This window comes from Podarcis raffonei, chromosome Z, assembly GCF_027172205.1.
Source record: "Podarcis raffonei isolate rPodRaf1 chromosome Z, rPodRaf1.pri, whole genome shotgun sequence".
Lineage (NCBI taxonomy): Eukaryota > Metazoa > Chordata > Lepidosauria > Squamata > Lacertidae > Podarcis > Podarcis raffonei.
The window spans coordinates 49497248-49524861 of record NC_070621.1 but is presented as its reverse complement, the minus strand read 5'-3'; the positions used below and the strand labels follow the sequence as shown (position 1 = coordinate 49524861).

Below are 27614 nucleotides of genomic sequence, written 5' to 3'. Positions count from 1 at the left end.
GGGGAAGTAACCATTCCGTGGGTCCTATACAATACAATAATTTTAAGAACTCTCTGTGTACTAGCCCTGTGCTTGTCTAGCAAAAGAGACATTTGTGATTTGGCTGCAAAGGGACTTCCTCCCAGGTAAATGTGTTCCTCCCTGCCCCTCACCCACCCCCTGCCTTATGCATGTCAGTGCCCAGTGGAGGAGCATGGGCAGTGGCACAAAGGAGGAGTTAAGAGAAAGAGGAATGGAATAACCAAAAGCACATGATATCGCAAACCCATGTTACATGGCACAGCGACATGTGATGGATTTAGAAAGGCAAGATTTTGCCTTGTCACCGGTCACCCGGACAGTGGAAACATTGTGTGGTTTGTGCTCCAAAAATGCAGGAAGAAACAACCTGCCAAGGCAGCGATTTACAGGTACAAAACCGATGATAAGAAATATACACACACATACAAATAAGGTACATTTATTATGTACTGAACTGAACAAAAACTAAAACCAACAACCGTACAAATGAAATATCATAACATACAAAATACATTATATAAATAATATAAAATATGAGGGATATTCAAAACCTATCTAAAATAAGACATGCAATATGATACTTTAAAATGTGGAAGTTAAAAGTGACTTGGGGAGGAGAGTAACATATCCAGATGAAAAATTTAATGCATGAGAACAGCAGCTTAATGGGACAGGAGAGAAAAATCTAGCAACAGTCCCTGTTGATAATTTGCTCGAATCTGCCAAAAGGCAGGCCATGTACCATTTGGAAGTCCTACCTTGAAGGTTTGAGGGAATAAGAAGAGTCATCCGTCATCTTTGGTTACCTTTATAGGAATTACAGGCAAGAAACGCATGAGCCAAGAATTTGGTAGCCTCCAACCCCTTCTTCACAAGGACAGAAATGTTCAGTCTTAAAGAGCTACCCTTAAACCAGCTGCCTAATACAGCAGAGGGTGTGCAGTTCAGCCTAGCTTTAGTGAAATTGAAAAGGCATTTGGGAATAATTAAATTTCCCAAGTATCTAGCATGGCATTATGCAAATATATGCAACGCACCTGTGCCAAAACTCATTCCAGCACCAAGCTGTACAACTGGTACCAGGTGAGTTTGTTTTTATTTTATTATTTATTTTATTATTTCTTTTGGTTCTTTTGTTTTATTATTTATTTATTTTATTTATTGCAGGATTCATAGCCAAAAAAGACACTCAAAGCAGCTTTACAAGAATCATTCTTAAGATGGGTCACACAGCCTACAAAGATGTGACAACAGGAAATACGGAATATGGAGGAGGAGGAGGAGGAGAAAGCAAGCTGCAGCAGAAATCCTAAAACTTGCCATTCTGAAAGTTGCTGGTTAAGTTTCTCTTCCTATAATTAATGTTTCACACGATCTCTTTCCAGGGGTTTGCATGTAAGGCCAGTAGCAGTGACCCCGCCGACCGCTGCCTTAAACCTTCTTCCCAAAATAAACTATTGTTATACAGTGGTACCTCGGGTTAAGTACTTAATTCATTCCGGAGGTCCGTACTTAATCTGAAACTGTTCTTAACCTGAAGCACCACTTTAGCTAATGGGGCCTCCTGCTGCTGCTGCACCACTGCTGCGTGATTTCTGTTCTCATCCTGAAGCAAAGTTCTTAACCTGAGGTAATATTTCTGGGTTAGCGGAGTCTGTAACCTGAAGGGTATGTAACCCGAGGTACCACTGTATACCAGTCTCTGAGCAGTGAGAGACGCCTGGGGTTCTGGGTGCTCACACAGGGTTTGGTATCCTTGGAATGAGGTGAAGGTTGTGGTGTCTTTAAGATATATGATTTATTTACATCTATATAGAACCCGAGCCTACGGTGGAGGGGCTCACAGCATTAACACCCTAACAGATCTTGGTCACAGCCTTGGATTCCATCACAAATCAAGCATGTCTCTGGGTCCAGCTCCTCAGCCTGCTTTCAGTTTAGCTCTCAGCTGGTGAGGGCAAAAGCCCACCCATTTCCCCCCTTGGCACAGATCAACTTCTTTGACCGTGCTCATTGTGGTGCTTGAGGGACAGGATTGGCACCCTTGCTCCCCTACCTCCAATCCCCACAGATAAAGGACCCCAATAACTGGAAGGGCATTGTGCAGAGCAGTGGTTCCCAATTGGGGTTCATGCAACCCACTGTAGTACCATTCACATAACAAAAACTAACATAGAGATACTCAACATTTTCAAATGTAGGGGGTCCATGGCTTGGCTTTTGAAAAACAGGGGGTCCTCAGTTTTTAGCTAATTGAGAACCACTGGTGCAGACTGACCCCTGCCTCCAAAGTCACAACACTATTATTTCATTTCAGTAACGCGTACGCAGAGTTGCTGCAGTTACATAAAGCTGCCTTCAGGTGGCAGTCATGCCAAGTTAAATGAAAGGAGCAATTTCCTATGTGAGCATTGCAAGATTCTAATCCGCTCACCGTTGTCTGAAGATGATTCAAGCTCTTGGCTGCTTCCCTAGCTACAAACCCTGTGGCTCTTGCAAATGAAAGACTTATAAGCAGACACGGAGAGAGACCTGCTTACATCCAGCCCAGGCCCAAGGACCTCCAGAGGTCACCTTTCAAATGTTCCCATCAGCCTTTTAAATGTGAAATCTGAGAACTGGCAAACCCTCTTAAGTGGAACATGGCTTTGCGTGCAAAAGGTGCCGAGTTCAATACCTGGCATCGCCAGTTTTGGAAAAACAAGAAATAGGTAGCAGCAGATGGGAAATAAGATCTCTCGCCTAAAACCCTGGAGAGCGGCTGCCAGCCTGAGCCAACAACAGTGGGTTGGAAGGGCAAACAAGTTCACCTGGGAGGCCGCTTACTGCTTTGGGTGTGCAGGCACAGGAAGGCCTCTAGTTGGGGAAGAGATTAGCTGTGAATGAGGTAGAGAGCAGAAGCAGAGAGCCAGCATGTAAATCTTCCTTCATGTATAACAAAAGGAGGTTCATGAGGTGCAGACAAACCGCTGCACAATCACCCTGATTAAGAACAGTTTGGGAACAAGGTGGGTATCTGCTCTGGTAGCTGCAGAACCTCTGGCCCTCAGGCCAAATGCCCCCCCTTGTTTGGTCCCTGGGGCTCTCTGGGAGCTCATGTGCACTGCTGTGCCTGCTTTTGCATCTGCGTCCACCCGCACTGGGATGTGGCCCCTGGGAGCTGGCCCAGGAGGGTATGTGACTCTCCACTCCTGACCTATGAAATGACATATGCAAAAGGGTATTGCACACCAGACTCTAAACACCTGGGGGTGCTGACCCAGTTTCTCTCTCTCTCTCAGGGCAGATCCACACTGTACATTTGAAGCACATCCTACACACATTTAAAGCACATGACTTCCACCAAAGAATCCTGGGAACTGTAGTTTAAGGGTGCTGGGAATTGTAGCTCTGTGAGCAGGCTTTGGGTTACTGGCACCTCCTTTTTCTACAAAAACAAAAAACCAATGCTGAAGCGATATACTGCTGCTGTTTGTGAAAGTTCCTTTCAGCCACTATGGCTAACAACTCTCTCTAGACCGCTCTTCCTGCAGGGATTTGCCTCCGACCCTTCCCCGCATTTTTCCCTTAAAAAAGAAAGAAAGAAAATATGCAGTGTGAGTGAGTCACCCCACTTTGCACAGAACCCCACACATGAACCAGGAGCAACCAAGCCTCCTCCCACAACCAGTGGGGCTAGAAGATCGTGGGTGCTGCTGCTGCTTTTTACCCCGCTCTGAAGCACCACTAGCTTTCAACTCTCCCAGGTACACCAGCTCAACAGCTGAGATTAGCATCTCTGCCTCACAGCCTGTCTTCTCGGATGTTTCCCCACATCAAGGCAATGCTCTCTGCAGAGCAGGTGGGGCAGCTGGGTCGGAAGCTTCCAGCCAGAGGAGGCAACGCGTCCTCTGGGCATTGCATCACCCACACAAGAAACCTTTGTCTGCTTTTCCCAAGATGCCCTGCTTGCTCTTGGGCACCCTCTACTCCTCGGTCGTCAGTGTGCTTTCTGCCACCCTCTGCAGCTTTGAATGCTGCTGATTCAGTCTCAACCAGGCTGACTTCCTGTTGGAAGGGAGTCTGGATGCAGGGACCATGGAACTTGTGGTCCTCGGGATGTTGCTGAACTACAACTCCCATCATCCTGGCACTGATGGGAGGGGGAGTCCAGAAACATTCACAGTGTTCTCTGTCTCCGTCTTAATTCTCACAAATGATGAAGAAACCTGTCGAACTGGGGCTGCATCACTTCACAGCACTGTGGGTATGTTAGGGTTGCCAGGCAAGAGCATTTCAGAAGCTGAGATTTCAAGGGCCTGAACTTGGGCCCTCAGGGCAGCCATTCGGGACAGAGGTTGGCAGGGAAAGGGGAGCAAGTGTGTGTGCCTGCAGGGAGGGGATGAATCCACATGACTGAAAGATGTGTTTAAAGATGTGTTTTCAAAAAATACACCCCCAAAACCTGCATACCAAGCAAAAAGGCGTTTTCAACCCCCTTTCCTTCTGAAAAGCTGGGGTATATTTTTCAGGGTAGGGAGCTGCCCCCCTTATGTGGCCTTCACTTGCTCCCAGCTGCAATCTGAAGTGATGCCATCAAGACAAAGCTCTGCTACCCACCTGCTGCTTGTGAGTTCATTTGTTACAGGAAGAGGAGAGGATTCCCTGAGCAAATAACCAGACTAAAGCTGCAGCCTGCCATTAATTTTATTGCTGGCAAGTTCAGGTGATTCAGCTGCTGTAAACAGTCTTGAGATGATGGTGGTTTTGCAAGCTTAGCTTTGCAAGCATTATTCATTGTTGATGTTGGTTGTTATTTCACAAGCTTTGATAGCTCCAGGAAAATTCAGTGGGTGACTAAGACTAGGAGCATTTTTGCACAGCTTTGGGTGGTTATTGAATGATGCCCCTTCCTGGAGAAAGTGGAGCTCTGCCTCCATTGCACCTGATTTGAGCCGCTGCAGTAGAGCCTCTTCCTCTCTATAGCTGGAAGCTGCAAATGGTGACGGATGCACCCGCGAGGAAGTTATTGGGGCACACCACTCTGGCGATATGTGAAATCTCTGAAGTCCAGTACCGAATTTTCAGGAACTGAACTCATTCATTCAATATCAGTATGTTTCTTGTGACCCTTCAATCACATTCCCCAGGATGGCCTGCAAAATGAATAAAACAATTAAAATACAAATACAAAATAACATATATTAAACTGACAGCCACAAAATCGTAAGAGCAACATAGCGTTGCACGCCACCCTCAGTCTCCAAGGGGTGCAAGATTCCAAGGGTTCCAGGTGCTTACGCAGGGTTTGCTTTCCTTGGAATGAGGCTCAGTGGAGACTGTGGTGTCTTTATGACATATGGCTTATTTGCACATATATGCAACCTGATACTACCATGGAGGGGCTCACAGCATTAACACCCCAGAAGGTCTTGCTTCTCCCATAGCCACAGCCCTGGATTCAAGAAGAAATCAGGCATGGCTCTGCCTCCCAGCTGCCAAGCCTGCAGTGTGCTTGCTTCCAGCCTCTAGCTCGCACACACAACTCTCAACTCTGGCTTTTGTCTTTATAACTACCAGCAAGTTGTGCAAGGGCATCCCACCCATTTGCTGTCTGTCATGGAGCCACTTCCTTTGTTACCTTAATGGCCCCTACCTAGAGGGCCATTACCTCATCAGGAAACTAGCCTGGCTTTTCCAGGAATTGAATCCATGCTGGTTCCAGGAATTAGAAGGGGGCTCAAGCATACAGCCTGCCCAACCCCCTTAACACTAAGAACTGAAATTGTATATTTTGGGGGAAATAGGGAGACACCACTGAGAAGGCCCAGTTCTGGTAACCGCATGCCTCACCTCAGTCAGCAGGTGACACTATTGAAATGTGTCAGGCACCCCCCAACCTGCAGTCCTCCAGATGTTTTGGCCTACAACTCCCATGATCCCTAGCTAACAGTGGTCAGGGATGATGGGAATTGTAGTCCAAAACATCTGGAGGGCAAAGGTTGGGGATGCCTGGGCTAAGTCCTTCCAATGTAAGGCAGTCCTTCCAATCCCTTGAGCATAAAACTGTGAAGGGCTTTTTAGGTTGAAAGAAACAACATTTTAAAATGGACCCACAAGCTGTCTAGGTGTAGTTGATCCAGGGCAGGTGTATTATGAGCTAAATTTTTATATTTTATAAATTTTTATATTGTCTTATGCAAACCACTATAGGGTTTTTGTTTATGATGATTAAGCACCACAGTACATAAAATCTAAATAAATAACACTCCATTCTAGTTTGTAAATCTAGGGCTGTGAACCAACCATATGTTGAAAGCACATCCTTTCCCCACTCGCCAAAGAATATTGGAAACTGTAGTTCACTCACAGGGCTACAATTCCCAGCACCCTAAACAAACTACAGTTTCAGTGAGGGGAGGATGTGCTTTACATGTGTGATCAGAACTCACATTAGTTTCAAACCACCTTCAGAGGCTGCCCCGTAGGTAGCACTGAGGCTCCTCTGATGCCTTAAACAGCCCCTCATCCCCACCCCTGACACTGCTCCACAATCTTGCTGCAGGAGCAGAACAATTTATGCAGACAACCCTGCAAAATGTGCTTGGCTTGCCAATCCTCTTTCCCCCGGTTGTTGTGGAAGTTGTTCTTCTGATGCACAGCACCAGCTGCGCGTGCCCTGAACTGCTCCACAGACTCCGACTCCTGACTGGGCCACAGATAGTCCCTGAACTGAGAGGCACCGCCAGGTCCAAGCACATCCCAACAAAGGCCCAAGTGGCACAGTGTGCTATTGGAAACGAGTGCTTGGCTTCCACAGGGGTTTGGCTCTCTGGCTGTTCTCCCCAGCATCAGGAACACACCAGGACATCTAGCACATTCTCCGCCACTTGTGGCTCCTACCCAGCCAGCAACACTTGTTGTGTGTGTTGCAGAAATGCCCACACCAAGCTGCTCTTCTTATTTTTAGAGTTGACCTTACATCGGGGTTAGCCATTCATCTGCCTGTGGCGCAACAAGGTGTGAACCAGTTCCACAAACCCAGCTGTGCCTGCTTGTCTCCCTGCTGAGAGAAAGAGAGACAGAGAAAGGCAGGTGTAAATTAGTTAAGAGACAAGTGCCTCTTGCAACCACAAAGTGAGGCTTCTCACATTCTTATTCTTGGTTCAGAAATACTGGTGAAGTTTTCATTTGTTTCTGAGCATTTGTGCCTGGCTCTTGAGATCGCTTGTGCAAAACTTCAAGAGAGTTATATATATATATTTAAAGAACAACAAAAAATACCAAAGCAGCCTTCACCCAATGGTCCCCAAGCAGTATATCATCATCACCACCATTGTCGTCATAGATGTTGTTGTTATTATTGTTAAAATGTATATCTTGTCCTTCCTCTCAATGGAGCACAGGGGGCAAGCAACAAGCAATGAAGCAATAAAAGCACAATTAAAATATCTTAAAACAATTCCAGTGCCAATGCACTGAGCGAGTTCTCTGCTTAAAGAGCATATTGGAAGGAAGGTTTTTAATGGGGAAGACAACAGAGATGGCGGCTGTCTCATAACTGACAGCAGACGTTCCCCGTAGGTGAATGACGCAGCACTAGGGAGGGCCCAGTTCCTGCACAGTGTGGAAGGAACCTCCTGATAAGTGACCATAGCAGCTTGTTTGTTTAGATCTGGATAAATGTGTGAAAGCTGCAAGCAGTTATTTCACCAAGGTCTGTTGTATTCACTATTTTCCCCGTTAACATGGCTGGCCCACCCATGAGGCAAGCTGAGGCAACCGCCTTGGGTGGCAGCATCTACAGGGACAGCAGATCCAGCATTGCCCACTGCTGCCACTGCTGCCATGGTGTCAGTGCTGGTATGCTCCTTGGAGACTGGCTTTTGAGGGGGCTGAAGACATGCCTATGCCCGCCTGGGGCTGCCCTCTGGGGTCTCCTGGGCTCTGCACCCACACAGCACGATTGAAAGCAGCCCCCTCCCCACCCCCTGTGACAGCCTTTGATTCCCATTTCAACTGTTAGGTAAGGTTGATTTGATACTCCCTCTCTGGTTGACTCACCCGTTCTTCCCTAGCCAGAGGGGCCACCATTTTGTGGTTCGCCTCAGGTGCCAAAATGTCTTGGGCCAGACCTGTCCATTAAGAATGGTGTTTCACTTGCTTCCTTGATAGGCAGAGCTTTAAGGACATAAGGACATCAGAAGAGCCTGCTGATCAGGCCAAGGGCCCATCGATCCAACATCCTGCTCTCACAGTTGCCAACCAGATGCTCCAATAGGAAACCCACAAGTATGACCCAAGCACAAGAGCAGCCCTTTTCCCCTCCTGTGGCTCCCAGCAGCTGGTGTTCAGAAGCATCACTGTGGCCAGTGAATCTGTCTAATCCTCTTTCAAAGCCATCCCTGCCTCCTGTGGGAAGGAGTTTCACAGTTTAACTCTGTGCTGCATGAAGGTCCTTTCTTTTATCTGCCCCAAATCTTTCTTTCTAGTGGTAAGAGAGAGAATGGAAACCCTTTTCTCTATCCAGCTTTCTGCAGAATTAATGGGTGCCTTGTTTTCTGTACATGTAGGCAAATGTAGAGGCACTCTAGACAGTTAGGCAAAGTTGTTTAGTGGGTGCTGTGCCCTTGAGTCCTTTTAGATAAATGGCAGCACTGCTGCCACACAATTGACATGCATCGTTCTCTTTTGTGGTTGCTAACAATAACTCTCATAAATATTAGATTGATAAATAGAATGTTAGCAGGGAAAATGGGTTTGTTTGGCACATCAACACAGCCAAAGCGTAACCCTTTACCTAGGGTTGTAATTTAAGGAAGCAATTTCCTCTGTTGCAAGCCATTCAAATGAATTTGAATCCATACCTACTAGGCAGATTTCCTACAAAAATCCATTGCTCTGAGCTGGGGCAATGACATTCAGATCCAGCTTGTTCACCTCCCTGATGTAACTGGAATCCAAAGCCCCCTGGAAAAAGTCTTCCTGGGGGTCCATCCTTAGAACAACTACCCCCAACTGCATGCCATCCAGATATTATCCCTGGTCACTGGCTGGCAGGGGCAGATGGGAGCTGGAGTCCAAAGCAGAGGTTGGCAAGGTTTACCTTGTCTGGGCTGGTTCACTCCAGCAGAGATCCCTCTGTGGGCCGGATTGCGCGCGCGCAGGCCCATGATTTGCAGTGTCTGCCTCTGTGCAGACACAATTTCCAGCACCTGCACAGATGCAATTTCCGACACCGCGGAAGCGAGTCTCCACACTGTGCTGGTTTAGCACAGCGTACGGGGACTCACCAATCGGGCAGCTCGGTTTGGGGGCAGCTCGTGGGCCAGTTAAACGGCCCCCATGGGCCACTTGTGGCCCATGGACCTTAGGTTGCCAACCCCTGATCCAAACCATCTGTATACTGCCAGTTTGGCATAGGCTGCCCTGCAGTAGCTAAGCCTTCTTCTATCGCAAGTATTTTCCTATTCAAACATTAGAGATACTAATGCTGATCTGTGGAGGATTTGTTTTTTGTTCTCTGTTTGGGTTTTCCCCAGTGACAGGCACTTTGGCAAAGAGGGCTCTATTCTCTTGCAACTGAGGCATCCCAAATGTGTAAATAACCAGGCATTCAAAATAAGAATGGTTTACCTGTATTGATCCATCATACATGTTAATGAATTGGGTATGATAGCTGTGGAAGCTGCTCTTCATCAGAACCACCACAGACCTGGCATTTATTGTCATTCTATTGCTGGAACCCAGGGAGGCTGCAGCATTCATGAAGCAATGCAGGGGTGCAAGCAGCTCCTTGGATGGGAACCTTTTCTATGTAGCTCACAGTAAAACTAGACAGTCACCAACTAATATGACTCTAAAAGAGTTAGACATAGGACTTATCCACACCTCTGTTCCCTAGGTAAACCTGCTCTTTAGCACTGAATCAGAATAAACAGCAAGTGGGTTTTTTGTGAATTGCTGTTTGTTCCAATTTAGCACTAAAGAGCAGGTTTTCCAGGCAAAGTGATGGGGCAGAGGCGAAACCATTCAGATCTGTGCCTAGAAAAGTCAAACAGAAAATTGCTCAGATTTGTGCTTTTTACGCATAGGACAAGCAGCAGTGTGCAAACATTTCTCAAACACATTTCTGGTGGATTTCTCTAGCAATGGCTACTAGCCAAGATACTCTATTTTATCTCCACAGCTGGAGGCAGGATGCCTCTGAATACCCATTGCTGGGAATTCATAGAATCATAGAATAGAATCATAGAATCATAGAGTTGGAAGAGACCACAACCATGTCAGGAGTGCTCTGATGGTGTTTCCTGCTTGGCAGGGGGTTGGACTCGATGGCCCTTGTGGTCTCTTCCAACTCTATGATTCTATGACAAGGGCCATCGAGTCCAACCCCCTGCCAACAGGAAACACCATCAGAGCACTTTTGGAGGTCAATTACGTCCCGGGGGTCCGGCACACTTCTCTTGCGCAGCTCTGGTCTTCCCCCTGGGACCTTTGACTCAGCAGAGCGTAAAACACAGCAGAAGCAGAAGCAGAAACGTTCTTCGTGTGAAGGCAATAACTCAGGCTGAAACGCAGCAGTCTCTTTATCTTAAAGTCTTTATTCCTTAGCAAAACACAACAGCAATAAATCTCCTGCCTGGCGACAGTTCGCACATCTTGCTTGCTCTCTCCTTGGAGCAAACACGCACACTGAAAGAACACAGTAAAACCCTCCCTTCAGTGTTCTAAACCCGCCCTCAGAATGTGAGGCGTCATCACTCAGAACTCTTAACCCTGTAAGTTCTGAGCCTCTCCTAACACCCCCTCTCGAATCACGTTCTGAGAGGACCTCTGAGTGTTCAACACCTTCCCCATTGCCTTCCGCCCCTTCCTGGCATCGTTGTTAGGCACCTGTTGAACCTCACAAACCTTAGGTTCGCACTGTGCGAAACCAACCCACGCATTCGTGACCTGAAACCTCTCAGGTGGAATTCCCTTTGTAGCCCGCGATGACCGCCTGGGCACAAACTGGGGTGCTCCTTTTGACCCACTGGGGCCAGTATGTGCGTCTTCCTCATCAGAAGACTCCCCCTCTGACTTGACATGTCTGTGAGCTTTCTCCATTATGCGCACAGGAGATGAGGGCTCACTCTTGCACACTCCCTTAACAACCTGTGGAGACGCCCTACTCTGTTCAGGGACCTGGTCTCCACCAGCAGGTTCAGGCTCTGGCTCTCCTTCCTCCTCAGAGTCAGACAGACAATCTGAGTGAACGTCAGAGCGCACTTTGCGCCTTGCCCAACCATCCTGCTCAAAGAACTCAGCCTGTTTACTGACCAGAAGCTTGGTCTGATCACCTTCTGGATATGCGAATCTCCACCCTTTTGTCGCAGGCTCATATTCACAGAAGATCATTTCCTGGTACCTTGGGCCACCCTCCTGCTGCAGAAACTTTGGTACAGGCACCATGGCTCTGCTACCAAAAGTGCGAAAGAAATGCACAAGCGGCTTCTGCTGATGAAGCAGGAAATATGGGGTGTCACCTACCACTGCATTGTAGCACCTGTTCATCGTGAAATTGGCTGTCTTTACCGCCTCCCCCCAGAAACTTTGAGGCAAACCAGAGTCATCCAGTAGAATCTCGGATGCTCGAACCAGAGCTTTACTCCTCAGCTCTGCCACGCCATTCTCCTGAGGAGAAGTCACCTTGTGACGTATCCCCCTCTGGCGAAAGAAACCCTTTAGAGCAGACCCAGTGACCTCTGAACCTCGGTCACATTTGAACCCCTGCACCTTGGTGGAGAACCTTAGTTCCACCTCTGCAACCCAATCTTTGATCAGTTGTGTTGTCTCCTCCTTCGTTTTCAGCGTGAAAGCCCATGCGTTCCGCGTATAATCATCTGTCAGCACCATCAGCCACTTGGCCTTGCCCAGACTTGGCTGTGGCATACCAAAAAGGTCTGCATGCACAAGCTCAAAAGGCTTTGTGGTTACTCTCTCCACCCTGGGATGATTAAATCCCTTGTTTCTGGCTTTCCTGCAAGTCTTGCAATTCAAAGGTTGACCACATTCTTTTACCCTGCAACCTTTGGTGCACTCTGATAACATCTGAACGTCCTCACAGGACCCATGTGACATTCTCTTGTGCCACACGCAAGCACACGACACATGAGTGTGATCAGTGGCTTTCCCAGTATTCCCCTCACCCTCCAGAGGTGTTTCCAGAACAAAGAGGTTGTTCTGATTTTTTGCAACACTTATGAGCTGCTTCCCACCTCTGGAAATTGTGCAAACATTTTTTTCAAAACTCACAGAATATCCCTCCTATAAAAGGCACGGTACAGATAGCAGGCAATGTTTTATCTCAGGGAGAACATAAACCTTCAGTTCAGCCTGTAAAAAAGAGACAAACATGTTAACAACATGGGTTATACGTCCCTGTGAACCTGTAGCAAATTTAACTGTTTTCTCAGTTGAAACAGCCTTGCAGTTCCACATTTGTCCATCAGGTGGCGCTGTTACCAGATGGGCATTCGCAGCCGAGTCAACAACCCAACGTAGGACCCTCCCCCCTCCGAAGTTGCCTTAGCAACTGACTTCCTGCTGCCCCCGACCTTGGGGCTCTCGCTGCAGGTGTTCTCCAAAACAGCCATCGACGCAGTCAGCTGATAAGCCTTCCCACGTCTGCCTTCCCTGCAGGCCCAGTTGCCATGGAAACCCGGCTGGTTCCCATGGGAAGCGACCTTGGACACATCCTGCCCTGGCTCCCTTGCTCTCTGTGGGCAGTTGCGACGCAGATGGTCAGCCGAAGCACAAACAAAACATCGCCTAGTGGAAAACTTTGCAAACTTGCCTTTGGTCTTCTCTGCCCCCCCAACCTTTCCAGCAGCACTCCTCCTCGAGGCTTTTCTGCCTTTGGGAAAATGGCTTTTGGCTTCTGCTGTGGTTTCTCTGCAAACCCCCTCCAGCTCCTGCCAAATAGCCTGGGCACTCTCAAGACCCTTGGAATGGCCTGCACCCCCATTCTCTGGTGCAAAGCTCTTCTCTTCTCTCAGCCGCTCTCCAACATGCAGCTCATATGTAGGGGCATTCCGGCAGCCCTCCAACACAGTCCCAGCCCCCTCTGGGCCTTCTGGGCGTCCCTCAGCCCCTCTTGGGCTTCCAGCCCCTTCTGGGCTTGGTGCTTCCTCAGAGCAATTCTCAGCCCCCTCTGGCCTGGCTCCCACTGTCTTCTTCAGTGCCTGCCTTCTCCCGGCCCAGGGCTTGCTCCCGTCCACCTTATCAACAGGGATTGACAACTTCTGGCTGTCTGCCATCTCTCCCCCGGGGCTCAGCCTACTTACTGTACAGTAGCACCTCCCGGTCTGGCAGATCAGATCCTCCCAGCGAACTCCTGGCTGGCACCAGCTACTCCTCAGCTGGCCTTTGGCTGCTCCTCAGCCGATTCTGCCTGCAGTCACTCACACGCACGAACGTTGCTTATCTTTATTGCTGATCTCCATAACCTTTTGGAGGTCAATTACGTCCGGGGGTCCGGCACACTTCTCTTGCGCAGCTCTGGTCTTCCCCCTGGGACCTTTGACTCAGCAGAGCGTAAAACACAGCAGAAGCAGAAGCAGAAACGTTCTTCGTGTGAAGGCAATAACTCAGGCTGAAACGCAGCAGTCTCTTTATCTTAAAGTCTTTATTCCTTAGCAAAACACAACAGCAATAAATCTCCTGCCTGGCGACAGTTCGCACATCTTGCTTGCTCTCTCCTTGGAGCAAACACGCACACTGAAAGAACACAGTAAAACCCTCCCTTCAGTGTTCTAAACCCGCCCTCAGAATGTGAGGCGTCATCACTCAGAACTCTTAACCCTGTAAGTTCTGAGCCTCTCCTAACAAGCACTCCTGACATATGGTTGTCAAGCCTCTGCTTAAAGACCTCCAAATAAGGAGAGTCCACCACACTCCTTGGCAGCAAATTCCACTGTCGAACAGCTCTTACTGTCAGGAAGTTCTTCCTAATGTTTAGGTGGAATCTTCTTTCTTGTAGTTTGGATCCATTGCTCCGTGTCCGCTTCTCTGGAGCAGCAGAAAACAACCTTTCTCCCTCCTCTATGTGACATCCTTTTATATATTTGAACATGGCTATCATATCACCCCTTAACCTCCTCTTCTCCAGGCTAAACATGCCCAGCTCCCTTAGCCGTTCCTCATAAGGCATCGTTTCCAGGCCTTTGACCATTTTGGTTGCCCTCCTCTGGACACGTTCCAGTTTGTCAGTGTCCTTCTTGAACTGTGGCGCCCAGAACTGGACACAGTACTCCAGGTGATGTCTGACCAGAGCAGAATACAGTGGCACTATTACTTCCCTTGATCTAGATGCTATACTCCTATTGATGCAGCCCAGAATTGCATTGGCTTTTTTAGCTGCCGCGTCACACTGTTGGCTCATGTCAAGTTTGTGGTCAACCAAGACTCCTAGATCCTTTTCACATGTAGTGCTCTCAAGCCAGGTGTCACCCATCTTGTATTTGTGCCTCTCATTTTTTTTGCCCAAGTGCAATACTTTACATTTCTCCCTGTTAAAATTCATCTTGTTTGTTTTGGCCCAGTTCTCTAATCTGTCAAGGTCGTTTTGAAGTGTGATCCTGTCCTCTGGGGTGTTAGCCACCCCTCCCAGTTTGGTGTCATCTGCAAATTTGATCAGGATGCCCTTGAGTCCATCATCCAAGTCGTTGATAAAGATGTTGAATAAGACCGGGCCCAAGGCAGAACCCTGTGGCACCCCACTAGTCACTCTTCTCCAGGATGAAGAGGAACCATTGATGAGCACCCTTTGGGTTCGGTCAGTCAGCCAGTTACAAATCCACTGAGTGGTAGCATAGTCAAGACCGCATTTTACCAGCTTCTTTACAAGAATATCATGAGGCACCTTGTCAAATGCCTTGCTGAAATCAAGGTAGGCTACATCCACTGTGTTCCCTTCATCTACCAGGCGTGTAATTCTGTCAAAAAACGAGATCAGGTTAGTCTGACATGACTTATTTTTCAGAAATCCATGCTGACTATTGGTGATCACAGCATTCCTTTCTAGGTGCTCACAGACTGTTTGCTTAATGATGTGCTCCAGAATCTTCCCTGGTATTGATGTCAGACTGACTGGGCGGTAATTATTTGGGTCCTCACTTTTCCCCTTTTTGAAAATAGGGACAACATTTGCCCTCCTCCAGTCTGCCGGGACTTCGCCCGTTCTCCAGGAATTCTCAGAGATGACTGCCAGTGGTTCTGAGATCACATCTGCCAGTTCTTTTAATACTCTTGGATGCAGTTCATCTGGCCCTGGAGACTTGAATACATCTAAACTAGCCAAGTGTTCTTGTACTATCTCCTTAGTTATTCTGGGCTGTGTTTCCTCTGCTGAATCATTTGCTCCAAATTCTTCAGGTCGGGCATTGTTTTCTTTATCGGAGAAGACTGAGGCAAAGAAGGCATTGAGGAGTTCAGCCCTTTCTGTGTCCCCTGTTTGCATTTCACCATCTTCTCCTCTGAGTGACCCCACTGTTTCTTTGTTCTTCCTTTTGCTACGAACATACCCATAAAAGCCTTTTTTGTTGCTTTTAACCTCTCTAGCAAGCCTGAGTTCATTCTGTGCTTTAGCTTTTCTGACTTTGTGTCTACACGTGCTGGCTGTTTGTTTGAATTCCTCTTTGGTGGTTTCCCCCCTTTTCCATTTTTTGTACACATCCTTTTTTAATCTTAACTCAGTTAAAAGTTCTTTAGATAGCCACCCTGGCTTCTTTAGGCACCTTCCATGTTTCCGTCTCATTGGCATTGCCTGAAGTTGTGCTTTTACTATCTCCCTCTTAACAAACTCCCAGCCATCATGAACTCTCTTTCCTTTTAGTATTACTGTCCATGGGATCTCACCCAGCACTTCCCTAAGTTTTATGAAGTCGGCTTTCTTAAAGTCAAGAAATTGAGTCCTGAGGCACTACACTTCTGTAAAACAAGAAAATCCTTAATAAAAAATATTTTAAAAAAAGAAAAAAGAAATTGAGTCCTAGTATGCTTGGCTGCTCCTTTCCGCTGTATAGTAAACTTCAGAAGAGCATGATCACTCGCGCCTAATGATCCTTCCACTTCTACCCCACTAACCAGGTCATCAACATTGGTTAGGACCAGATCTAAAATGGCTGTTCCTCTTGTTGCTTCTCCCACTTTCTGGACAATGAAGTTGTCTGCAAGGCCAGTGAGGAATCTGTTTGACCTTATGCTCTTGGCTGAGTTTGACATCCAACAAATATCCGGGTAATTGAAGTCCCCCATTACTACTATCTCCCTTCCTTTTGCATGCTTGGCCATCTGTTCCAGGAAGGCATCATCTATGTCCTCCGTTTGGCTTGGGGATCTATAGTAAACTCCCACAATGAGGTCACTGTTATTCTTCTCTCCCTTAATTTTGACCCAAATGCTCTCACTTTGGCTTTGAGGTTCTAAATCTTGGATCTCTTCACAGGTATACACATCCCTGACATATAACGCCACTCCTCCTCCTTTCTTGTCTGGTCTGTTTCTCTGAAATAGATTGTATCCCTCCATTATTACATTGCAATCGTGGGACATATCCCACCAGGTTTCAGTGATGCCTATTATGTCATATTTAGTTTGCTGTACCAAGAGCTCAAGCTCATCTTGTTTATTTCCCATGCTTTGCGCATTAGTGTACAGACATTGAAGTCCATTAATCATTCCCCCGTGTCTCTTATTTAAGGATTTTTTCCTGCCACCACTAGGTCTGCGTGCTGTTTGCTCCATTTTGTCTATGACATTTGGATGATCATCTTCATCAATTGATAGACTCCTATCTTCAGGAGCACTGTCTCCCTCCCCCACATTAGTCAGTTTAAAGCCCTCCTGATGAGGTTTCTGAGATTTTTGGCAAAAATATTCTTCCCAACCGTTGTGAGGTGCAGCCCATCGCTTGCCAGAAGTCCATCTTCAAGAAACTGCAGTCCGTGATCTAAGAATCCAAACCGTTCCTGTTTACACCATTTGCGAAGCCAGCTGTTCACTTCCACTATTTTTCCCTCTCTCCCTGGGCCACGTCGTTCAACTGGGAGGACAGATGAGATGACAATTTGTGCATTTAATTGCTTCAATTTCCTGCCCAGAGCCTCGTAGTCTCTTTTGATCTTCTGGAGGCTATTGCTTGCAGTGTCATTGGTTCCCACATGAACCAAGAGGAAGGGGTATTTGTCAGTGGGTTTTATGATTCCTTGCAGTCGTTCAGTTACATCTTGGATCTTAGCCCCGGGGAGACAGCACACTTCCCGAGACATCTCGTCAGGCCCACAGATCACTGCTTCTGTTTCCCTCAGTAGGGAATCCCCTATCACCACTACACGCCTCCTCTTAGGTTTGGTCGGGGTTCTTCCGTGAGCTGTCTGTTCCAAGGTCGCCTGCACATTCCCTGAGGACTGACTTTGCTGCTCGTCTTCATATACCTGATCAACTGTAATGAGGGAGAGATCCTCAAATGGAGTCTGCTCTTCGTCTTCCATGCTAGGGGAGAGGAGCTCAAAGTGATTGTGTATTTCTAATCAATCAGAGCGAACCCTGGGCCTCCTACTTCTTTGAGTCATGTTTCTCCATATATCTGGCTCCTGTGTTGGTGAACTAGCCTCCTTCTCAGGGGAGTCCCCTGTCTCCTCCTTGGTGGTGTGCTCTGTTGCTTCCAAGAAGAGCTCCAGCTCTCTAATTCTTTGGAGCGTAGCTACACGTTCCTCCAGTTGCTGGACTTTGTCTTCTAAGAGGGTAATCAACATGCAATTGCTGCAGGTAAAGCTGCCTGCAACCTTTGGCAAGATGGCAAACATTGCGCAGGAACCGCAGGCGACTGCAGCTGTTCCCTCACCCTCCATCTTGAGAACGTGTCGTTGGGACAGTGGTCCTCCATCATAAAAAGCGTGAAGACAGGACAAATAACTCCCCCCCCAAAAAAAACCTAGGTCTCCCCCAACAAACGTTTGAGACTAGCTTCCCTAAATCTAAAAGATGGATCAAACTGTATGCGCCGCTAGGCGCGCGCCGCTGCCCTGCAAGCTCTGATAAGCTCCTCCCACAGCTAATCACCTGCCTCAACAGAAACCCTGCCCCCTCTGACCTTTGCACAGGGAGAGCAGCTAATCAGCCACAAAGAAACACACACACAAGAAAACCCTTTTTGCTCCTTCTTCAGCTGCTGCCCTGCAAGCTCAGGGCAATTGCAATTGCAGGTGGGAAGAATATTGTTTTCAGATCCTGCTTTCAGGCTTTCCAGGAGAGGATTGGACCCTGTGAGAACAGGATGCTGGACTTAATGGGAGCCCTCTGGCCTCATACTGCAGCCAGGCTCTTCTTAATGTTCTTAGGAAACCAATGGGGACCACATGCAAGGTTAAATAAATAAATAAAATTGGTAAGCTAAAATCTTATTATTACTGGTGTTCAGAGATGGGATGGCACACGGAGGCCTCCTCCATTTGATGTAAATCAAGGCACTGCAAATTTAAATTGCTCTGCTTTATTAAAGAAGTGATCCACTAGAGGCACACTCCATTGTATCTCAGGACAGATGGATGTCAACAACAACAACAGAGGCATGGGGCCTCTGATCCTGAAGGACGCATATAGCCATGAGGACTAATAACCTATTTTCCTTTTAAAATCATATATGCCAGCAACCATCACCATTTCTTGTGGTGGAAGATAGGTCTACTCATAAGGCCAAGGAGTCAGTTCGTGGCTTAAATGAGATTTGCGCTAGGATCCAACTGACTACAACCTTCCCCAAGACCTCCAGATGTTTGCAGAATACAAATCCCATCAATCATCCTTGACCACAGGCCATGCTCAGTGGGGCTGACTGGAGCTCTGGCCCTTGCCATCCAGAGGGGCACCGTATCAACTACAAGTAACTTGTTGTGTGTGCATGTTTGCTTTTTAAAGTGTGCATCAGTGTTAACTTGCAAGTTGCCTTGGGACAATTTATATGCTAAAATGCAAGGCAGAAATAAATGTGTGTTTTTCTTCTGGACACCCACCAGATTTCTCAATATAATCCAGTGGGACTGGATTATTTCCAGACAGAGCTTTTCCTGTGGACTGGAGCCTCGTGCAGCAATGTGGCTCAGTGGTGCCTCTCTAGTGCAAAGTCTGTGCCGCTGTATTTTACTGTTGAGGTTTGCTGCCAGCCAATATTATAAGTACAATATTGGTAAATATTATGGTAGGACAGAGGGGACCTTGAGGAAAAAATATAGGAGTGCATTCATGCAGCTCAGTGAGACAGAATCACAAAAGAAACTGCCGGTGTATTGGAAAGAAAGAAGAGGGGTTACTTCAAGGTGACTGGGTTTTAAAAGGTGGCAAGGGTGTGTTTAAACGTCAAAAGAGCAAATGCGTTTTCCTATCACAAGTGTCTATTACTGCTCTTCCCTGGGGAGGCCCCTTCTCCCAAGCCCCTCCCCGTGTTCAAAAGGCAGGTAATTAATAAATGCCTCTTAGCTGGGCCAGGACTGTGCCCGCCTCTGCCTTCCTTCTTGACTTGAGCAATGATTTCTCTGAGAACTAATGAAGGGTTTGGATGCTTTAATTTGTTTTCTCAGATTAGATTCTGAAAATAACCTAAATTATTCTAATAGGCAGTTAAGTCCCTGCGGAGCATCTGGATAAAATGAAGCAGAGATAAGGAGCAAAAGTCGTCAGGGGGGAGCTTACAGGACATCCTTCTGGGCCCACTTTCAGTTTCGGGTGGTAAATATTGCATTTTCAGAAATCGGTCTTGTGGGAGGGGCAACATATAAAGCTGCCCACATGGGAGCATGCGCCTGTGATGAAATGGTGCAGTCGCTCAGAGGGAGAGCATCTGCCTTGCATGCAGACGGTCCCAGGTTCAATTCCAAATGACCTCCCCAGGGATGAAACCCTGCATGAAACCCTGGAGAGCCACTGCCAGTCAGTGTAGACAGTACTGAGCTAGATGACCAAAGGGCCTGACTTGGTAAGGCAACCTCATTATGGCTGGCAGCACTGGGTTGAACGCTCCTCCTGCAGTGGGTTCCATAGGTTAACTATTGGTTGTGTGCAAATAGGGCTCAATCTTCTGCCAAGTGGTTTCACTGGATGACCCCCCCCGAGTTTAGTATTACAGGAGAGGGCAACCCCATATTCCTTCTTCCCATTCATTCTTTTGAATAGCCCTTTGAATCTCATGAGATTCAAACATTTAAGTAGGTCTGATGTAGCACCAGTATATCGCATAATTGATTCCTGCCTCTTCTTTGCCTAGCTTTTTATCTCTTTGACGATCTCAAGATCCTGCTTCTCTTTCTACAGATTGTGGGAGTAAACCTTTCTGTCTGTGTGCTTAGAACAATAGATTCATAGAGTTGGAAGGGACCCAAGGGTCATCTAGTCCAACCCCCTGCAATGCTTGTTTAAAAACAAAGTATGGCATGTTTACAACTCATTTTTTTCCTGGTCTTTTTTACTGCAAAATGGCAATCAAACACAAGCATCTGATATGGAGGGAGGTATTTTGTAAACAGCTGTGAGGTTTTATTCCATTTTGCAAATAAACCACTCTGAGGTTTTTATTTAATCAAGCTGTCTAAAAGTCTTGTGGATATAAATAAATAAAATAAACAAACTTCCCTCCCGAGGTGGAAGCTTTTAATTACACTTGCAATAGCCTCCATAAACTTTGCCTGTTCGCACTGGACAGTTTGGTGATGCAACTGGTGTTTCAGGATAAACTGGGGTGGCTGAGAAATAACTATGAATCAGGTTGGGTGGGGAGGCTGTCAACAGTATCCTCCAGATTGTCCATAAAGAGGGAGTGAGCAAAATATTTATTTTATGACACTTATATTTCACCCTTCCTCAAAAGAACTTCTGGTGGTATACATGCTTTTCTCCTTCCCCACAATTTGCCCTTACCACAAACCATGTAATTTGTTGTTTGCAATTTGTAGGTCAGACTGAGAGATTGCAATCAGCCCAGTGTCACCCAGTGAGCTTCCCTGCTAAGCAGAGATCTGAACTCGGGTCTCTGCAATCCTGGCCCACGGCTACACGGCTAGTGTGGAATCAGCAGCTGCTAGACATTAAGCCACACCAAAGTGTCTCTGAAAACTAAGTCATTCTGGAGCCTTGCAATAATGACACAGCACAGGCTGAAGTGAGTTAAGGGATTGTTATCCCAGGATAGCAGAAGGTGCCAAGAAGAAACACAGCAGCTCTCTCTGTGTGTGTGTCTACCCCCCCCCCATTAAGGTTTTCCTCCTTCACTGGAACTACGTCAAACTGTTGGTGCTCACCACAGGCACCTGTGCAAACATGCCGTGTCTGTTTCTGGTCTTAATTTTGCTGATTACACCTCAGCAGGGCCTTGCAACATGGCTGGTGCTCCCAGGTGGGACTCCCCTGAGGAAGCGGAACTCTTGTAATTATACGCAATGGTCTTCTTATTCGCAGTTAAACAAAATGCCACACGGGACCTTGATGTCATGAAGGATCGTGCACGCTGCAGCCACGAGGAACAACGGCAATCCTCCTTCTCCATGGTTGTTCCTCCTTTATTGTGGCATTTCTGCCCCACCTTTCTTCCAAGGAGCTCAAGGTGGCCCATGTGGCTGAGTGGGGATTTGAACTCTGGTCTCCCAGGTCCTAGTCTGACACTCTAACCACTAGGCCCCCACTGGGTCTCTAGCATGTCACAGGGCAGGGCCAGATTGGATAACTTTCCTTTCACCACTGAAGTTAATTTTAAATAAGTATAAGCCATCTTTCTGGACCCAAAGTCACTCCATTTATTTATTTATCTTTTATACAGTTTGTTCAAAACAAGCATACAGCTATTATTTTGCCATAAAAATAAATTCTTCACAACAATTGAAATGTTGAAGAAAAATACCTCCGCCACCAAAATAAAAAGTAGACCAGCACCACCTAAAAATGTTTACACCTCGTTTTTCTTTCATAACAGAGCTCAAGGTGGCTTAAAGTGGGGCAGGGGATCCCCGCATGCTCCCCCATCAAGGCACTGACCAGACCCAAATCTGTTTAGCTTTAAGCAAGTGGGCTGCAAAAAATGCCCTCAGACTACAGATGGACTTTTGACAGGCACAGCCTGTCATCAGCACCTAACTCCTGCGCTCAAAAGCTTCCACTAGCTTTCCAGGCCAACATTAAAGTCCGGGTGGCGCTGTGGGTTAAACCACATAGCCTAGGACTTGCTGATCAGAAGGTGAGCTTCGAACCCCCACAATGGGGTGAGCTCCCGTTGCTCGGTCCCTGCTCCTGCCAACCTAGCAGTTCAAAAGCCCGTCAAAGTGCTAGTAGATAAATAGGTACTGCTCCGGCAGGAAGGTAAACAGCGTTTCCGTGCACTGCTCTGGTTCGCCAGAAGTGGCTTAGTCCTGCTGGCCACATGACCCGGAAGCTGTACGCAGGCTCCCTCGGCCAGTAAAGCGAGATGAGTGCCGCAACCCCACAGTTGTCCGCGACTGGACCTAATGGCCAGGGGTCCCTTTACCTTTATTAGTTTACAAGGCCCTGAACAACCTGAGTCCAGGATACCTCAAGGACTGCCTGATCCCCTATAACCCTGCCCAATTGCTGAGGGCTTTGGGGGAGCTGTTGTTCGTGGTCCCCGTGGCTTGGAGGCTCATGAGAGCCCACGAGGAGCCTGCTGAATCTGCCCAAAGGCCGCAGCATCCTGGTGGCCCCAATGAAAAGTCCATAAGCAGGACCTGACAAGAGCACCTTCCCCTCCTGCCCCCCCCCAGCCTGGTATTCAGAAGCATTACCGCCTGCAAAATGCCTACTGTACCCACCAGGGGCCCTGCATTCAATATTAGGGGCCCAATTTTGTGGGATTCCCTTCCAGTTGAGGCCCCTCCCTCCTTGTTTAATTTCTAGCACCTAGTGAATATTTTTTCATTCCTGAAGACCTTTTAACTGAAGTCTTTTATCATTCTGACTGATATTTCTCTTTTCTGTATTGTATTTCTCGTATATTGCTCAGAAACTATAGTAGCTAAGCAGTATATACACTGTATGAGTAAAATTGATCTGGGACACCTTTCCACTTATTATTTATATCGTGCCTAAAATATTTTATTATTATTTAAAGTATTCCTTAGCTCCCTTGATCAGAAAGGACTCCAGAGCAGTGTTCAGTATTGAGATTAAGCGAATGCTGCATACTTAATTCATCTCAAATAACCACCATCCCATGGACCTATATGCACAGTCACATAGTCACTCGCAGAGATGGGGAGCTTGAAAGAGTAAGGAAAACCCACCTTCTGCTCTGATTTAGGCGCTGATTTACACCTTGCACTTGCCTTGCTACTGTTTTGAGCTTCTGCAGATTCATTTCTGGATCTCCAAAGTTCTTGCCAAAATATTACAATTCCTACTTTTCCAGACCATTGACTTTGCTGGCTAGATTGTTGATGGAAGTTGCGAGTCCAGACCTGGGATAGCTCAGTTGGTAAAGCATGCGACTCTTCATTTCCGGGTTGTGGGTTGGGGAAAAGATTCCTGCATTGGTGTAGGTGACCCTCAGGGTGCCTTCCAACTCTATAATTCTGTGTTTCTAACCCCTGGAGGGCAGCTGGTTGGGTACGCTTGGCTGCAATCCTGTCCAGGACAATTTAGAAGATCGTTAAAAGAGCTGCCTGTATTTCTGAAAGGACCCAACTCCAAGCATGGCAGACTTCGGGCAGGCCCCTGCAGCCCACCAACCCCAAGCCTGTGCTCTCAGTCTTTATCTCAAGCGCCTCTTTACAGCATTTCATCAAACCAATTGCAAACTCCGTAACCGTGCTTAGACTATTGCTCCCTATTTTGCAGCCAGAGCCCACTTAATCAGCCCAAAATGGTGTGCCCTTTTGTGCATAGCTGGAACTCTGGAAACAAAGTTGCAGGTACACACCCACCCACCCTGTGCTCCACATGGCAGATCTAACCGAACCATTACAGCGTTATTAATTGGAAGAAACAAACCAAACATTTTGCCTAGAAGCAGCAAAAAGCTATAAAGCGGGCAGCTAGGAATCCGTTAATTTGCCCAGCGTGTGAAGAGGGAACAGCTGTCCCTGGAACTGACTGTCCCTGCATGACCTCTGCCTACGCAGGACAGGAATTCCAAACAGTGACTGAATTCTAGGCAGTTTGCTACACACACCAAGGAGTAATCTCATTATGTCTGATGTCTGCAGAGTCTCTTGGTGCGTGTTTCCTTTCCTTTCCTTTCCTTTCCTTTCCTTTCCTTTCCTTTCCCCTTTCCTTTCCCCTTTCCTTTCCTTTCCCCTTTCCTTTCCCCTTTCCTTTCCCCTTTCCTTTCCTTTCCTTTCCTTTCCCCTTTCCTTTCCCCTTTCCTTTCCCCTTTCCTTTCCCCTTTCCTTTCCCCTTTCCTTTCCTTTCCTTTCCCCTTTCCTTTCCCCTTTCCTTTCCTTTCCTTTCCTTTCCCCTTTCCTTTCCCCTTTCCTTTCCTTTCCTTTCCCCTTTCCTTTCCCCTTTCCTTTCCTCCAGCATTCCATTTTGCTGCATGTCATCTGGTATTAGAAATTTGGTGTACCTGGTATATTTCAAGCCTAGACCCACTCCATTCAATACTAGCTTTTGAATTAGCTTTCAGGCCCTCAGGATTTTGACTGCCTTGACCCAGGTACCCATAATTTGGGGAGGTACATTCCCACTCAGAAAACACTTAGTGTGGTCCACCTGAATGAATGCTGCACTTGCTGGCATTGAAATAGGCAGAAACGGTCATTTTCCTAGAGAGTGCTCAGAATGCTTCTAAAGCAGGGTTCAGTAAACTTATTCAGCCGTGAGCCGGTCCACTGTCCCTCAGACCATGTGGTGGGCTGGACTATATTTTTTTTTGGGGGGGGGGAATGAATGAATTCCTTTGCCCCACAAATAACCCAGAGATGCATTTTCAATAAAAGCACACATTCTACTCATGTAAAAACACGCTGATTCCCGGACCGTCCACGGGCCGGATTGAGAAGGCGATGCAGCCCACAGGCCTTAGGTTGTCTACCCCTGTTCTAAAGCCTTGAAACCCTTTCGCTTAAGAGCACCTGAAAACACCTGGCTTTAGTTCTAAACCTGGGCACAACTTCCAGAGTAAAACTGCTTAAAATAAAATTTAGCAGCAAATTTGGTTCTGTAGAATTTGGACTCAATCAAGACTGGGTGGGCATTGTTCGCCTGAAAGAAAGTAACAGCCTTTGTCCCTCTTTAGGTATTAAATCAGCACTGCAAGACGGTATTCTCACTATTCTCATCCTTTTGGGGTGAGCTTATCTTGTGCACATTTCCTTAACACAGGAATGGGTGACTTCTGCTACTACTCTGTGCATTTTATTGCTTTCAGTCTTCACAGTTTGCAAACTTTGGGGTTTTAAATGTACATATATGTCTTGTGGACCCTTTGTGTGTCGGATGAAGTGGGCCTTTCTCCATGAAAGTCAGTGCCACCCAAAATATGAAAATGGTTTCCAAGGTGCCACAGGATTCATTTTGTTTAAAATGTAATAAGAACCTATGAAGAGACAGGCTGCTGGATCAGGCCCATGGGAGCACGCTGCTCTCCCAGTGGCCAGCTGGATGCCCCAAGGGGAAGACCACAAGCAGGATCCAAGGCCAACAGCACCTCTTCCCAACTGTGATTCCCAGCCACTGATATTGAGGGGAATACAGTGGGTCTACTGGCCGGCTAAACCAGGTGAGGGCACCTGATGGGTCTCAAACCCTGGGTGAGTTAGGGACTCGGGCAGATGGAATGGATGAACCAAGAGTGGGTCCCACGGTCAAGAAGGCGACGTGCATGTGCTGTAGAGGGAAGTGAGGGGCAGATGGGGCTCATCCACCTGGGAAGTATCCCATCTAGGAGAAGGAAAACTCTGATCCTAAACCTTTATTGCCCTGCAGGATATCTCCAGGAGAATAAATAGCTAAGACATGAACCCTACACAAACCCAGAGTGGAGTCCCTAAGAGGGTTGGATGGCGCCTTGCACACCTCCTTCCGGCAACTCCTGCAGCCAAGCTGGTGCCAAACGTATTGCTCTGCTTTCCTTTGGACCACATCAATGAAGCCGAGAGGGAGGGGTCTTGTCGTTTGGGCAGCCCAGGACCTCCAGACACCTTGCACCCTGGGGATGTCACTTTGGTGCTGATAAGGCAGAGGTCTGACTTCACCCCCAGAGTGCACTCCATTGTCTCTCGAGACAGATAGATGTGAACAATACTGGCTCCAACACTGGAGACAGAATGATAGGCAGAATACACATCACTGAACTAAATGGGCCAGTAGCCTGGCTCAATTTAAGGCAGTTTCATGCGCACCAGCTGCCTGCTCTTGGTCCCAGATATATGGGCCAAACTGCCCATGAATATGTATTATCTAGTAACCCTTGATAGCCTCATCTTCCATGAATTTATCTAATCCTCTTTTAAAGCCATTCAAGTTGGGGGCCATGACTACATCCCCTGGGAGCAAAGCTGACTCTGCGCTGTGAGAAGGAGGACTTTCCTCTGCCTGTCCTGAATCTTCCAACATGCGGCTTCATTCCAAGCACCTGTGAGGAATCTAGGCAAGGTCGATGCATTTCATTTTCTTTCAACATTTGAAATGAGAGTTTGTGTGCAAAAAGCTTGAGAATCTAAAAAACAAACACTAATGGTACCACAACTCAGGACCACCTACATGTGACCTGAAATTATTCTCTCTCTCTTTCTGCCCCTTTCCACAGACACTACCTGTTGATGCTGCATTCCAGCAGAGTATCCTTTGGGGCAAACATGTGGGAATTCCTGGGCAGCTGAGCATATCTCGCATATCTCATGCAACCCAGGCCTTTAGGGACATCGCAAGACCATGACACACGTGTTTCTCTCTTTGTCATCTGGCTGTAAGGAATCCATTGTCCTTTTAAGAGTAGGGGCACACTTTCCCGTGTACATTAGCAGCAGCCCATGAACTTGAGAGAGAAACAGGAACAGGCACAATAAACAATAATAATAATAATAATAATAATAATAATAATAATAATAATTGGCTGACTGGGGAGGTCTTTTTAAGGAGCCCCCAAACCCAGCTACCTGGTCCCTTTGTTGTGTGTGTTTTATGCTCGAGAGGGCTATGGATGGCTACTTGTCGGGGTGCCTCTGCTCTGCCTCCATAGTCAGAGGCAGCGATGCCAATACGAGTTGCTGGAAACCCCAGGAGAGAGATGGCCTCGTACTTGGCTCCTGCTTTGGCTTCCCCACTGAGGCATCTGGGTGGCCAATATGGGAACAAGGATGCAGGACGAGATGGGCCATTGGCCTGATCCCACGAGCCTGTCTGCGCACAAGGCGTGCGTTTTTACTGTGGGGATGAGGCCGAGGGTGATGCCCCCACCCCGCCAGTTTCCCACACCTTCTCCTTTTGCATGCACACGGTGCTTGGTGGTGCATCGTTGCAGACTCACCTGAGGGATATGGCTAGTTCCATCCCGGAGCTTGAGCTGCGTTGCTATGGCACCTGGCCGGCTGCCTCACGCCCTGCTTCCCCGCCCGGCCAGCTGAACTCCCTCCGGC

At 47.4% G+C, this 27614-nt stretch overlaps 1 long non-coding RNA gene across 3 annotated transcripts; it reads right to left on the bottom strand.

The window, feature by feature from the left end:
- Nucleotides 1-1113: 1113 nt before the first annotated feature.
- Nucleotides 1114-27614, bottom strand: LOC128406426 (uncharacterized). 3 transcript variants are annotated; one of them, XR_008328492.1, is made up of 3 exons: nucleotides 27506-27614; nucleotides 6591-7066; nucleotides 1114-5156 (listed from the first exon to the last, which is right to left on the bottom strand). It is a non-coding gene; the product is annotated as an uncharacterized LOC128406426 (long non-coding RNA). The 3 variants fall into 3 exon arrangements; XR_008328493.1 differs by having other exon boundaries at nucleotides 6904-7066; XR_008328491.1 differs by having other exon boundaries at nucleotides 6983-7066.